A 14,909-nucleotide genomic window follows, 5' to 3' on the forward strand; every position below is an offset into this window, starting at 1 on the left:
TATTGATTTTATTGCCCTACGAATAAAATGTTCTATAAATGTATGTGAAATTGTTTATTAATAAAAATAATGTATGTACATGATAAAAACGACTTTTCTACTCTTTAGATTTCATCTTCTACTAGGTATAGGTATTTGTCAATAACAACTATTGTAGGTAAATTATCTGAATTCACAGTATACTCATTCTGATGTGCTGCAATGTCAGGGTCACGATTTCTACAATAGATTGTAACTTCATTCTTATCATATCTCTTTGTATAGTCAATGATACTATTCTCATTCATTTTGTAGAATTCACATGTTTCTAATTGCTTATTTGAAGCAATGTCACAAACAATTTCCTCTGGTGGCGAATCACATTCCGTCACAGCCAAATAAAAATCAGTGGGCTTGTAATCATAGTAGCCATTGTCTTCACAACGATGACGTAGAAACCAAATTCTTTTGTTGTTCCAACAGTTGAATCGCTGACCCGGTTCCTCCTCCCAGAACAATCTAAAACCACGACAATACCAATCTCTTAGCAATAAACTAAAATCACGCTTAGGATTCTTTCCAATCATACCACGATATGTATTCTCCCGCTGATTACATTTATCATAGTGGCAATTCGAGCATAAGTGTTCTCTAGGATGAGAGTCACACACCTCTTCAAGACAGGAATTACAACCTTTAATTTGTACAGCATATCCTCTATGCAATTTACACGGGTTGCATAATCTACACTTTTCATCATACTAATCAATCATTGTGCAATTCTCAGATGATGACCAGCTGCCCAGTGTGTATATGCATAGTGGACATGTATGGAACATTTTTCATGTGTTGACACTCTCACTGCCATAATGAAACTGAGCTACTATCAACAAATTGAGTGGGATAGAGAGAGAGAGAGATTGGAGTAAATCATCCTTGAACTCCATCTTTCTCATGAAAAAAAGTCCTAAATTCCTAAGCTAGCGTTTAAAAGCATATTCACAATATCATTTTGCTACGTCGTGATTAATATGTCTATAAATTGTGTAATTACATTTGGGCTACGATTTAAATGCATTAGGTAATAGTCAAATGACAGAGAGTTAGTTTTCATTATATCGAGAAGCTATCGCCGAAAATCATCTTTCTTTAAATAGATAACTCGTGAGAATCATCTTCTAGATTCAAGAGGTTTTCCATACACTCAAGATTTCCTATGATTCGCTCTTTCTCAAATCTATCCATTTTTTAGAGTCCTAACACTCTCACAACCAACTTCAGACTAACAAGAATTTTTTTTTTCTACTCTAAAAAAATACACGCTAGTCTACTATAGAAGGAAAAATATCTTTGATTTAGAAACAGTTTTATTGAACGGTAGTACAACAAAAATAATCACTGATTCAATTTGTTTTCATCAATATATTTCACTAGTACATCTAAAGCTGCCTGAAGTCTATTTATATGCGTAATGTTCAATTTCGCAGCAAAACATAATTGCTCCTCAATTTTAATTTTGCTCAGTGATATCACATATCTAGCATACATATCATCCCATTCAAGGCTTAGTCTACAGCCTCGTGTTATTTCCATAGCCATGTTTGGAACTCGTATATCTTTGCTGCTGCTACCTGCTCCACCATCAACCTCCAATAGTGTAAATGCTCCACTCATTTTCTCTACTAATATCGTCTTAAATAAACTATTCTCTCTGAATTCAATTCTCTTACTAATATGAATTGCAATGAAAATCACTCCTTTTATTTGAATCCAATTACTAATCAACTTATCGTATATGGAGTAGCCTCCGCTCTCTCTGATTGGCCCCAAAAAATGGGTTTTGCCTCATAAACCAGTCTGGTTGCATTATACATTCTCGACCATAGTTCCAAAACATGTTTGATCGCTTTATAGGTCTATAATATAAAAGGATTGGTCGCTTTTTGCAATGTGCTCGTCAAACTACACTGTATATTCATGCCTCAGGCGTAGGATTCCTTGTAGGGTTGAAACTGTGTATACTATCACTACTCCAACAGATATATCAAAAGGATTTGCGTATTATGCTGGTACCAAATATATAAGATTCATTAAGTTCAGTGTTATTCTTCAATGAATACGAGCCTGAGAAAATTTGCTTAATCATAGAGCTGCCTAAGTAAAGAACGATGTGGGAACAATGTGTTTTTGTTTTTTTGTTTTCTCCATACTCGCGCACTTCGTATCGAAGGAGTCGTCGTAGAAACTTTGAAAACAGCTCATTCGATTGGAAATTAGAGTGGCTAGTGCCCTTTCTAATAGTCGAAAGTGATTGGAGGGCAACTAGCCCCCACCCACCCCCGCCCATCAATCCCCCAAACACATCCAATCAAAATTTTGAGATAGTCATTTTGTTCAGCGTAGTTGATTTCCAGATAGAAAATATGTTTTCCAGGAGGACAGTCCCCCACAACCCTCAGCGCAAGGGTTTTAAGCTATGCCCTGGGGGCATATAAGGTTTTTATAGAAGGCATTGTCGTAGAAACTTCAAAACAGGCTCATTCGATTGGAAATTCAAAGGGCTAGTACCCTTTTAATAGTCGAAATTGATTTGAAGGCAACTTGCCCCCCCCCCCCCACGCCCATCATTCCCCCAAACACATCCAATCAAAATTTTGAGATAGCCATTTTGTTGAGCGTAGTTGATTTCCAGATAGAAAATATGTTTTGAGGAGGACACTCCCCCACAACCCTCAGCGCAAGGGTTTTAAGTTATGCCCTGGGGGCATATAAGGTTTTTATAGAAGGTGTTGTCGTAGAAACTTCAAAACAGGCTCATTCGATTGGAAATTTAAAGGGCTAGTACCCGTTTTGATAGTCAAAAGTGATTGGAGGGCAACTAGCCACCCCACGCCCATCCTTCCACCAAACACATCCAATCAAAATTTTTAGATAGCCATTTTGTTCATCGTAGTTGATTTCCATACAGAAAATATGTTTTTGAGGAGGACATTCCACCACAACCCTCAGGGCAAGGGTTTTAATTTATTCCCTGGGGGCATAAAAGGTTTTTATAGAAGACGTTGTCGTACGAACTTCAAAACAGGCTCATTCGATTGGAAATTTAAAGGGCTAGTGTCCTTTTTAATAGTCGAAAGTGATTGGAGGGCAAATAGCCCCCCCCCCCCTACGCCCATCATTCCCCCAAACACATCCAATCAAAATTTTGAGATAGCCATTTTGTTCAGCGTAGGCTAGTTAATTTCCAGATAGAAAATATATTTTTGAGGAAGACACTCCCCCACAACCCTCAGAGCAAGGGTTTTAAGTTATGCCCTGGGGGCGTATAAGGTTTTTATAGAAGGTATTGTCATACAAACTTCAAAACAGGCTCATTCGATTGGAAATTTAAAGGGCTAGTGCCCTTTTTAATAGTCAAAAGTGATTGGAGGGCAAATAGGCCCCCCTCACGCCCATCATTCCCCCAAACACATACAATCAAAATTTTGAGACAGCCATTTTGTTAAGAGTAGTTGATTTCCATTTAGAAAATATGTTTTTGAGGAGGACACTCCCCCACAACCCTCAGGGCAAGGGTTTAAGTTATGCCCTGGAGGTATATAAGGTTTTTATAGAAGGCGTTGTTGTACAAACTTCAAAAGTGGCTCATTTGATTGGAAATTCAAAGATCTAGTGCCCTTTTTAATAGTCGGAAGTGATTGGAGGGCAACTAGCCCCCCCGCACCTATTATTCCCACAAACACATCCAATCAAAGTTTTGAGATAGCCATTTCGTTCAGCTTAGTTAATTTCCAAATAGAAAATACATTTTTGTGGAGGAAACACCGCCACAACCTTCAGGGCAAGGGTTTTAAGTTATGTCCTGGGGGCATATAAGGTTTTATAGAAGGTGTTGTCGTAGAAACTTCAAAAAAGGCTCATTCGATTGGAAATTCAAAGGCCTAGTGCCCTTTTTAATAGTAAAAAGTTATTGGTGGGCAACTATCCCCCCCCCCCCACGCCCATTATTCTCCCAAACGCATCCAATCAAAATTTTGCGATAACTATTTCGTTCAGCGTAGTTGATATCCAGATAAAAAATATGTTTTTGAGAAGGATACCCCCCACAGCCCTCAGGCCAAGGGTTATAAGTTATGCCCTGGGGGCATATAAGGTTTTTATAGAAGGTGTTGACGTAGAAACTTTAAAAAAACTCATTTGATTGGAGATTCAAAGGGCTAGTGCCCTTTTTAATAGTCAAAAGTGTTTGGTGGGCACCTACCCCCCCCCCCCCCCCCGGGGGGCCCATCATTCTCCCAAACACATCCATTAAAAATTTTTAGATAGCCGTTTTGTTCAGCGAACTTGATTTCCAAATAGAAAATATATTTTTGAGGAGGACACTCCCCCACAGCCCTCAAGGCAAGGGTTATAAGTTATGCCTTGGGGGTATATAAGGTATTTTTTGAAATGTTTGTCATAGAAACTTGAAAAATGGCTCTTTCGATTTGAAATTCAAAGTGCTAGTCCCATTTTTAATAGTCAAAAGTGATTAGTGACATTTGTTGTTGTTGTTGTTGTTTAGACCAGGGCACTTTGTATCAAAGGAGTTGTCGTGGGAACTTCAAAAGAGGCTCATTCGATTGAAAATAGAAAGGGCTGATGCCCTTTTTAATTGTCAAAAGTGATTGAAGGTCAACTAATCCCTTTTCCATTCCCAACCTCACACGCCCACACTCTCATTTGCCCATTATGTTTAAAAACTAAATGTTGCCTTAAGATTAAATCAAAATGCACTGTGATATTGCTAATTCCAATAAGGCATCTCAGCAGTATCCCAAGAACGACTGGGGATATTATGTTCATACTTTCGGGGCTACTTCTGCTCTTAAAATTTAACCAAATCAAAATAGCATAAGTGTATCCATGCTATCAAAGAAAGTAAACAGATATTTTTGCGAATAGTATCAAGTTTTCCATTTCAGGTCCACTATAGAAGGTATGAAACTAAATTAAAAATTGCTGAAATTTTTTCTCCAGCATACAAATAGAAGGCCAAACTATAAATTCTTAAAAACCGAAAAGATTTAAAGTATTATTTTCTTTTTCCCTGAAAAGAGTATTATGTTTTAAAGGTAAATATTTGGCAAGAAAAAAAAAAAAACTGTCATCCTAATCCATCAATTGAGACAAATGTGCACTTGAACGAGGTTTTGACCTTGCTCATCTGTCCAACTACCTAGGACCAAACAGTATAACCGAACCATCAACCAAATAGAAATGTCAAAATCCATGCAAAGTCGTCATCAATAAATGTAAGTCGTTGTAAATTTACAAGCAAAAGCACCTTAAATCTAGCGAAATATTTCCAAGTAGAACCTTCCATTAGGGCTCATAAGAAGAAATACCACCTGCCTTAACGCGTTTCGAGGCTTTACTTTCTTTACCTGGCACAGTTGAGCCTCTACTATAAGATCTATATGGTATCCCTATGTCAGGTAAAACTCTTGAAATACATGCATACTAGTAAAGCTATTAAAAATTACATACAAAATGAGTTTCATTGTTTCCTTAATAAAATCTCAGAGGTCACTGAGCAAAGACCATTCTGGAACAAATGAAGACTGGTCCAGATGTCAGTTATAAAACAAAGCCTTTTGTTGGTATCCAGAAATTCCAGAACCAGTTACAGATTTAAAGTTCTTCAAGCTTGTTTGAAAACAGTCTACAAATTCAAAATTCCAAAAAAGAAAAGCGAAAGAGAAATTATATTAAAATATCATTCAGTATTTCTTTATAATTTTTTGTATATTTACCTAAAAGTTCATGATACATAAAACTAAATTTTTTAAATTGCCAACTAAATTTTTTGGCAAAAAAAACCTCTTAAGATCAGTTTTTCGCTCAGCTTTTTACATCTATTTTTAAAATCTGTGTAATTACTGCATATTTTTGCATACATATGTCAATATAAAACGAACAGAAATTAATTAAAAAAACATTTTCCATAAAATAGTTTTTCAAAGAAAAGTAAAGTACTCCATTAAACAAAAAATGAGCAAAAATAAAATCAAATAATCTACCAAGCATGGAACTACCACAAATCAGCATCGATAAATAAATAAAACCCAAAACAAGCAGAAATTACAATAAATAACGGAGTAAACTCAAAACGAGCAGAAATTAACATAAGTTGGGTGCAAAACCCCTATGCCTTCCCACGGCCAGAACAAAATTTGCACTTTACTGAAGAAATGTAAATGTTTTTACTTTTATAAATTTAATAAATCAAATAATATTAACATTTTGATTACTAAATATCAGTATATGTATATTAAACTGACAATGCACATTCATTTGTAGTTTTTTTCAGTAAAGTGCAAATTTTGTTACGGCCTTGGGAAGACATAGGGATTTTGAGTCTACTTGAGCCTGAAAACGAAGCTAAAACCCATTTTGGCTCCCAAATTTTCACAACGAAATTCTATTTTGGTTTTCCCTCGAAAATTCCCCGAATCTTTAAGACTTGTCCCCGAAAACTCCCCAAATTTTCAATAACTTGTCCCGGAATTTTAAGATTCAAGAGTGGAAGCCCTGCTGCCAGCCTCAGGGAAGAATTCCAAGGGGCTATACAATTGCAGGCTAGAATAATTCTTATAGAGATTCATCAATGGTAGAATAGAGCATGCAGGATTATGGGATATAATTAAATGTCTCCTAACTCTGTCTCACGGACAATCCATAGTGGAAAGAAAATACTCATTGAACAAGAACATGCTTATGGAAAACCTAGATTGCTAATCATGCAATTGATGAAACCCTACCAAGACTTAATCAGACAGTGCAAAGGAGCCAAATGAGGTATGTGCAATATCTTAAGGATGAAAAAAGAACTAACGGCAAATGAAAAGAAAAATGGGGCTCAACCAATAGACAGAAAATGTAAAAGCAAAACAGAAGAATAGTATAATGAGTAAGATGATGCAGAAAAAGGCTGTCAATTGTTAGGAATATTGATAATACCACCCCAACTCACTTTTTCACTTTTACAGAATACCGTAGCACCTGTCAACACCAACAACAAAATTTACCCACCATGTTCAAAGAAAAGAATAGGCCAAAACTCTTAGTCTAGCCCTGTGTGGAAGACTTGGAATTCACTTCCATCAAAGATAGTTGCAAGTACCATGGTCCAGTCTTTCAAAAGTAGTTTAGCCTCTACAGGTTAGGTAAAGTTCTACGAAACGTCGTAAATATTAAAGCCAGCGGAAGAGCATATTATGGGTATTAAGGCATTATAAGGTATTTTGGGTCTCTAAAATAGCTTAAGGGATTAAAACAAAATTTTAAAGAAATGTTGGGATGGACATCAAAAGAGTCTATCCTAACCTAAACTTACCGTCGAAAACGCATTCTTGAACATTCGGCTTTAAGGAAGAAGAAAAATACATAATTTTTGCAAAGTAAATTTTTCTGGAACAAAAATTTTTCTGGAACAAATAGAATTCGTTCTGGAACAAATGGACTAAATTTCCTTGCATTCTCATATAAGTCTTCTAATTCAAGTGGTTCAATTCCCCTGTCCCCTCTTTGCAGGCATTGTAATATTAACAATAAAACAATTAGCCATAGCCTATTTGAATGTAATATGCTGACGTCTGCACAACATACCTTGCTTTGTAAACTATTAAAATGCTTCAAACACCACAAAATCTCACTATCAGCCAAGAGCCTAGCCAACTATACATGCACACAGAAATCGATATCTTTCATCTTATATTTGAACTCCTTGAGTCAAAAGATCTTCTGAAAGATATCCGACAATATCTAATAAATAAGAGACGACCAAGCCAGTAGCTCTGTAGCCCACAGAGTGAAGCAAAAAGAAAATGGCTAAATAGTATTAACTGAATAGCCCGCCTGCTGTGAATTAGAAGAAGAAGAAGAAAAAAAAGATTTTTCGAACTTATATACTTTTGATTATCCAAGTTAATCGTGGAAAGTCAGTGCTTGTGGATTAAAATAAGGATTTATTATGAAACAGTAAGTTGAAAACAAATGTTTTAAGCCTTTTTACCCCCTATTAATTTTACATTTTTTTGTCATTTTCAAGAGCTCAAAAATGGTTTAAATTTGAATTTCCGATAGAAATGATTATTATAATCGTAATCAGCATAAAAAAAATGGGACTTTACATTCCTGTCCAAGTTTAATGCTTTTTATAGAAGTGTAGCCAAGAAAGGGGATGCAGTCTAAGAGGGCTGAAAAAGGCTCTAATATGGCTTCTGATACTTTAAACAAAAAAGAGCTTTTTCATTTACATAATGATTGAAATTAGCCCCATTTGTCATTTTTATGTTTACAAATTTAGCCTTTTTTGTAGTTTTTCTTATATGTTGAAAAGATAGACCAGCAACTGGAAGAGGAGTTGTCTGAAAACTAATCTTCAATCAACCCTTTTGTCATCTATTTGTTTTTCCAAATTTAACCCTCTGACCAGGTATTCTGCAGTTTACACATGCAGTAGGCCTAGCTACTGGCTTAATTCTACAGATCCTGCAATTTGGATGTGCTTGCAATTATTTACTTTCATTTGCATTGGTAGAACACAATTTCACTGTTCAAGTGTAACCGAATCTAGGAATTACCCAATCTGCATATATTTTTATGCTGGTAGACTGATTGTTTTTCACAGTGTCTTGCTACTTGTCTGAATACTTGTATTATTATTAGAATGTAAGGTGGTGTGTTTTGTTTTTCTGAATGATAAACATTTGATGTGTGTTATAGGATGCTGGTAGGCCCTACTTAAGAAGTAAGATGGAGGAATCTGATAATGACAGTGACTATTTGCCTTATCAGGATGATAATAGTTCTGATTTATAATTACTAGACTTGGGTAGTGGTGTATTCTTGGTATATATATATATATATATATATATATATATATATATATATATATATATATATATATATATATATATTTTATTCCAATATTCATGGCGCCAGGTACTTCAAAGTATCCATGCTGCTAAGTATTATAGACAATTTATGTCATGGTAAGATGTTTTTGAAATCCCCCTTCCCCCCAAACTCAAAACTTTCCAAAATTCTACTTCAGAAGCTTTTTTAAATATTTATAAAGCGCAATGACATAGAACGCTACAAATATAAAACTCGACTTCAAAGGACAATTAATGTCACAGGAAGATGTTTTTAAAATCCCCCTTCCCCCCCTAACTCAAAATTTTCCAAAATTTTATTTTAGTAGCTTTTTAAATATTTCTAAAGCATTAATAGATAGTGCTAAAAACATCAGAATCAACTTCAGAGGACACGTTATATCACGGGAGGAGGTTTTTAAAACCCCCTTCCCCCCAAACTCAAAATTTTCCAAAATTATACATTAGAAGCTTTTTAAATATTTCTAAAGCACTAATAGATAGAGTGCTAAAAACATCAGAATCGACTTAAGAGGACACGTTATATCACGGGAAGAGGTTTTTAAAATCCCCCTTCCCCCTAAACTCAAAATTTTCCAAAATTCTAGTTCAGAAGCTTTTTTAAATATTTATTAAGCACTAAGAAATAGACCGCTACAAACAGCAGAATCAACTTTAGAGGACAATTTGTGTCATGGGATTATGTTTTTGAAATCCCCCGTCCCCCCAAACTCAAAATTTTCCAAAATTCTACTTTTGAAGCTTTTTTAATATTTCTAAAGCACTAATAGATAGAGTGCTAAAAACATCAGAATCGACTTCAGAGGACACGTTATATCACGGGAAGAGGTCTTTAAAATCCCCCTTCCCCCCTAACTCAAAATTTGCCAAAATTTTATTTTAGAAGTTTTTTAAATATTTCTAAAGCACTAATAGATAGAGTGCTAAAAACATCATAATCGACTTCAGAGGACACGTTATATCACGGGAAGAGGTTATTAAAATCCCCCTTCCCCCTAAAATGGAAATTTTCCAAAATATTACTTTAGAAGCTTTTTAAATATTTCTAAAGCACTAACATCGCTAAAAACATCAGAATCTACTTTAGAGGACAATTTATGTCATGGGAAGATTTTTTTGAAATCCCCCTTCCCCCCAAACTCAAAATTTTCCAAAATTGTTAATTTAGAAACTTGTTTAAATATTTCTAAAGCGCTAAGAAATAGAGCGTTACAAACATCAGAATCAACTTTAGAGGACAATTTATGTCATGGGAAGATGATTTTGAAATCCCCCTTCCCCCCAAACTCAAAATTTTCCAAAATTCTACTTTAGAAGCGTTTTTGAATATTTCTAAAGAGCTAATACATAGAACGCTACAAACAACAGAATCGACTTAAGAGGACAATTTTTTTCATGGGAAGATTTTTTTGAAATCCCCCTTCCCCCCAAACTCAAAATTTTCCAAAATTCTACTTTAGAAGCTTTTTAAATATTTCTAAAGCATTAATAGATAGAGTGCTAAAAACATCAGAATCGACTTCAGAGGACACTTTATATCACGGGAAGAGGTTTTTAAAATCCCCCTTCCCCCCTAACTCAAAATTTGCCAAAATTTTACTTTAGAAGCTTTTTAAATATTTCTAAAGCACTAATAGATAGTGCTAAAAACGTCAGAATCGACTTCAGAGGATACGTTATATCACGGGAAGAGGTTCTTAAAATCCTCCTTCCCCCAAACTCAAAGTTTTCCAAAATTCTACTTTAGAAGCTTTTTTAATATTTCTAAAGCGCTAAGACATAGAGCGCTACAAACATCAGAATCAACTTTAGAAGACAATTTATGTCATGGGAAGATGTTTTTGAAATCCCCCTTCCCCCCAAACTCAAAATTTTCCAAAATTGTTACTTTAGAAACTTGTTTAAATATTTATAAAGCGCTAAGAAATAGAGCGTTACAAACATCAGAATCAACTTTAGAGGACAATTTATGTCATGGGAAGATGATTTTGAAATCCCCCTTCCCCCCAATCTCAAAAATTTCCAAAATTATACTTCTGATGCTATTTTAATTATTTATAAAGCGCTAATACACAGACCGCTACAAAAATCAGACGCAAATTTAGATGGCAATTCATGTCACCCGAAGATGTTTTTAAAGTCCCCCTTCCCCCCCTAACTCAAAATTTTCCAAAATTTTATTTTAGAAGCTTTTTAAATATTTCTAAAGCATTAATAGATAGTGCTAAAAACATCAGAATCGACTTCAGAGGACACGTTATATCACGGGAAGAGGTTTTTAAAATCCCCCTTACCCCCGAACTCAAAATTTTCCAAAATTCTACTTCAGAAGCTTTTTAAATATTTCTAAAGCACTAATAGATAGAGTGCTAAAAACATCAGAATCGACTTCAGAGGACACGTTATATCACGGGAAGAGGTTTTTAAAATCCCCCTTCCCCCCAAACTCAAAATTTTCCAAAATTCTACTTTAGAAGCTTTTTTAAATATTTCTAAAGCGCTAAGACATAGAATGCTACAAACACCAGAATCGACTTTAGAGGACAATTTGTGTCATGGGAAGATGTTTTTGAAATCCCCCTTCCCCCCAAACTCAAAATTTTCCAAAATTCTACTTTAGAAGCTTTTTAAATATTTCTAAAGCATTAATAGATAGAGTGCTAAAAACATCAGAAGCAACTTCAGAGGACACGTTATATCACGGGAAGAGGTTTTTAAAATCCCCCTTCCCCCCTAACTCAAAATTTTCCAAAATTCTACTTTAGAAGCTTTTTAAATATTTCTAAAGCACTAATAGATAGAGTGCTAAAAACATCAGAATCGACTTCAGAGGACACGTTATATCACGGGAAGAGGTTTTTAAAATCCCCCTTACCCCCGAACTCAAAATTTTCCAAAATTCTACTTCAGAAGCTTTTTAAATATTTCTAAAGCACTAATAGATAGAGTGCTAAAAACATCAGACTCAAATTCAGAGGACATATTATATCACGGGAAGAGGTTTTTAAAATCCCTCGTCCCCCCAAACTAAAAATTGTCCAAAATTCTACTTCAGGAGGTTTTTCAAATATTTCTAAAGCGCTAAGACATAGAACGCTACAAACAGCAGAATCGACTTTAGAAGACAATTTATGTCATGGGAAGATGTTTTTGGTATCCCCCTTCCCCCCAAACTCAAAATTTTACTTCAGAAGCTTTTTAAATATTTCTAAAGCACTAATAGATATAGTGCTAAAAACATCAGAATCGACTTCAGAGGACACGTTATATCACGGGAAGAGGTTTTTAAAATCCCCCTTCCCCCCAAAATAAAAATTTTCCAAAATTTTAATTTAGAAGTTTTTAAAATATGTATAAAGAACTTATATATAGTGATAAAAACAACAGACCGGACTTCAGAGGACACGTTATATCACGGGAAGAGGTTCTTAAAATCCCCCTTCCCCCCAAACTCAAAATTTTCTAAAATTCTACTTTAGGAGCTTTTTAAATATTTGTAAAGCGCTAAGATATAGAGCGCTACAAGCATCAGAATCAACTTTAGAGGACAATTTATGTCATGGGACGATCTTTTTGAAATCCCCCTTCCCCCCAAACTCAAAATTTTCCAAAATTGTTACTTTAGAAACTTGTTTAAATATTTCTAAAGCGCTAAGACATAGAGCGTTACAAACATAAGAATCGACTTTAGAGGACAATTTATGTCATGGGAAGATGTTTTTGAAATCCCCCTTCCCCCCAAACTTAAAAATTTCTAAAATTGTTAATTTATAACAATGTTTAAATACTTATAAAGCGCTAAGACATAGAGTATTACAAAAATCAGAATCAACTTTAGAAGACAATTTATGTTATGGGAAGATTTTTTTGAAATCCCCCTTCCCCCCAAACTCAAAATTTTCCAAAATTCTACTTCAGAAGCTTTTTTAAATATTTGTAAAGAGCAAAGACATAGAACGCTACAAACATCAGAATCAACTTTAGAGGGCAATTCATGTCACCGGAAGATGTTTTTAAAATCCCCCTTCCCCCCTAACTCAAAATTTTCCGAAATTTTATTTTAGAAGTTTTTTAAATATTTCTAAAGCACTAATATATAGTGCTAAAAACATCAGAATCGACTTCAGAGGACACGTTATATCACTGGAAGAGGTTTTTAAAACCCCCTTCCCCCCAAACTCAAAATTTTCCAAAATTCTACTTTAGAAGCTTTTTAAATATTTCTAAAGCACTAATAGATAGAGTGCTACAAACAGCATAATCGACTTTAGAGGACAATTTTTGTCATGAGAAGATGTTTTTGAAAACCCCCTTCCCCCCTAACTCAAAATTTTCCATGATTTTACTTTAGAAGCTTTTTAAATATTTCTAAAGCATTAATAGATAGAGTGCTAAAAACATCAGAATCGGCTTCAGAGGACACGTTATATCACGGGAAGAGGTTTTTAAAATCCCCCTTCCCCCCTAACTCAAAATTTTCCAAAATTTTATTTTAAAAGCTTTTTAAATATTTCTAAAGCACTAATAGATAGTGCTAACAACATCAGAATCGACTTCAGAGGACACGTTATATCACAGGAAGAGGTTTTTAAAACCCCCTTCCCCCCAAACTCAAAAATTTACAAAATTATACTTTAGAAGCTTTTTAAATATTTATAAAGCACTTATACATAGAGTGCTAAAACATCAGACTCGACTTTAGAGGACACGTTATTTCACGGCAAGTGGTTTTTAAAATCCCCCGTCTCCCCGAACTAAAAATTTTCCAAAATTCCACTTAAGAAGCTTTTAAATATTTCTAAAGCACTAATAGATAGAGCGTTACAAACATCAGAATCAACTTTAGAAGACAAATTATGTTACGGGAAGATGTTTTTGGAATCCCCCTTCCCCCCAAACTCAAAATTTTCTAAAATTCTACTTTAGGAGCTTTTTAAATATTTCTAAAGCTCTAAGACACAGAGTGCTATAATCATTAGAATCGACTTTAGAGGAGACGTTATATCACAGGAAGAGGTTTTTAAAATTCCTCCTCCCCCCAAACTCAAAAATTTCCAAAATTTTACTTTAGAAGTTTTTTTAAATATTTCTAAAGCACTAATAGATAGAGTGCTACAAATTTCAGAATCGACTTCAGAGGACACGTTATATCACGGGGAGAGGTTTTTAAAATCCCCCTTCCCCCCAAACTCAAAATTTTCCAAAATTCTACTTCAGAAGCTTTTTTAAATATTTCTAAAGCACTAATAGGTAGAGCGCTACAACTATCAGAATCGACTTCAGAGGACAAATTATGTTTTGGGACGATGTTTTTGAAATCCTTCTTCCCCCCAAACTCAAAATTTTCCGAAATTCTACTTTAGAAGCTTTTTAAATATTTCTAAAGCACTAATAGATAGAGTGCTAAAAAGATTAGAATTGACTTCAGAGGACACTTTATATCACGGGAAGAGGTTCTTAAAATCCTTCTTCCCCCCAAACTCAAAATTTTCCAAAATTCTACTTCATAAGCTTTTTAAATATTTGTAAAGCGCTAAGACATAGAGCGCTACAAACATCAGAATCGACTTTAGAGGACAATTTATTTCATGGGAAGATGTTTTTGAAATCCCCTTCCCCCCAAACTCAAAATTTTCCAAAATTGTTACTTTAGAAACTTGTTTAAATATTTCTAAAGCGCTAAGACATAGAGCGTTACAAACATCAGAATCAACTTTAGAAGACAATTTATGTCATGGGAAGATGTTTTTGAAATAGAGCGATCATATGATAGAAATCAACTTTAGAGGGCAATTCATGTCACCGGAAGATGTTTTTAAAATCCCCCTTCCCCCCTAACTCAAAATTTTCATAAATTTTATTTTAGAAGCTTTTTAAATATTTCTAAAGCACTAATAGATAGTGCTAAAAACATCAGAATCGACTTCAGAGGACACGTTATATTACAGGAAGAGGTTTTTAAAACCCCTTCCCCCCAAACTCAAAATT

The 14,909-nt window shown here is 34.7% G+C and overlaps 1 long non-coding RNA gene across 1 annotated transcript in view; it reads left to right on the forward strand.

Moving 5' to 3' along the window:
- Positions 1-7,926: 7,926 nt before the first annotated feature.
- The window catches only part of LOC148944485 (uncharacterized), a 40,665-nt gene continuing 33,682 nt past the window's right edge, over positions 7,927-14,909 (forward strand). Inside the window, exon 1 of the long non-coding RNA XR_016142862.1 lies at positions 7,927-8,001. This is a non-coding gene — a long non-coding RNA (uncharacterized LOC148944485). The remainder of the gene's footprint in view (positions 8,002-14,909) is intronic.

The sequence above is a fragment of the Artemia sp. Qi Xiang Cuo genome, chromosome 14 (genome assembly GCF_049724085.1).
Source record: "Artemia sp. Qi Xiang Cuo chromosome 14, ASM4972408v1, whole genome shotgun sequence".
Classification (NCBI taxonomy): Eukaryota; Metazoa; Arthropoda; class Branchiopoda; order Anostraca; family Artemiidae; genus Artemia; species Artemia sp. Qi Xiang Cuo.